We start from the raw sequence: 1,177 nt of genomic DNA, 5'->3' as shown, positions 1-1,177 counted from the left end.
CAACCTAGTAGGTGAAGCCTCAATGATGCCAGTGATCTCTGTCGCATGCAGTAGTGCTCGATCCGCCACCACCCTTGGATGAGGGTTGTCGTCGTCGAAACTCATGCATTCGTATCCAGCCAACAATGATAGGCCAGGTAGGCACCACGAGTCGCAAACTACTCCTTTGGTCTTCACTAAAATGTGTGTTAAAATTTGGGATGCGCAAAGGGGAAGGAGTTGTTCTTTATTCTTCATTGTGATTTATGTTGGTGATTATTTGTTAAGTAGGTCTGGGAGCATTGGAGCAAAGGGATGGCTTTGCAAATAATGGATCATCGCCTAGGTGAATTGTACCATTCAAGAAGCCTTGACATGCATCCACGTAGGATTACTCTGTGTTCAGGAAGACTCGAGGAAGGGAACTTGCATGGCATCTGTTGTTCTCATGCTGAGTAATTACTCCATTACTCTTCCCACTCCTTCGACGCCTGCATATTTTGTTCAAAGCAGAGCAGCCATTGATTCAATCATTCAAATGTGATTATATACAACATGTCAATTACTGAAATGGAGCCCCGATAACAAATTGTATGAGGATTTGGAGCTTTCCAACTTTCTTTTTGTCTCTTCTATCTTGTTGTGCTCTTTTTCTATTTTTAAAACACCCTCCTTCTTCCTCAAACAAAAAGAAATAAAAAAAAAGAGAGAGAGAACAAGCACAAGAGCTCTTTTCCGAGAGAACAAGCACAGGTTTTTAACGAAGCTTGTATCAGATAGAATGTGCGTACTGCAGCATGAGGGAGTAATCTCTTTAGCTTTTCAGATTATAAGAGGAGGCAATAGTCAGAGGATGATATCAACAAGGGGGTAGGAGGTTCCAGTGGGGGTTGCTACACGGGTGAGGTTATCCTCACACCCTCCCTTCCTTTTTGCTTTAGCGAAAAAAAAAGACCCTTAAAATATTATAATAGCATAATAAGTCATCTGATCTGTTAAGTGTTAAGTATGGCTCTAACAAATATAAACAATTTTTCAGAATATTCTTAATCTTTAATATAAATGCATTATGAGACATGAGCGTAATGTAACTATATCATGATATTCATGTGGATGCATGTACATTCAATATTTGTTGCCGGCTAGTGTATCAGAATGTCAGTGCTTGTCCATGCTAGTTCATTAGAGGAATTTGAGA

General features: G+C 40.0%; 1 long non-coding RNA gene across 1 annotated transcript; it reads left to right on the top strand.

Moving 5' to 3' along the window:
- On the top strand, positions 1-612 carry LOC149752880 (uncharacterized). The gene is made up of 2 exons (XR_016396465.1): positions 1-137; positions 271-612. It is a non-coding gene; the product is annotated as an uncharacterized LOC149752880 (long non-coding RNA).
- Positions 613-1,177: the final 565 nt, after the last annotated feature.

Source organism: Phoenix dactylifera, chromosome 9 (assembly GCF_051530095.1).
Source record: "Phoenix dactylifera cultivar Ajwa chromosome 9, Ajwa_hap1_PhDact_Kaust_v1.1, whole genome shotgun sequence".
NCBI lineage: Eukaryota > Viridiplantae > Streptophyta > Magnoliopsida > Arecales > Arecaceae > Phoenix > Phoenix dactylifera.
This window is presented reverse-complemented; position numbering and strand designations above follow the sequence as displayed.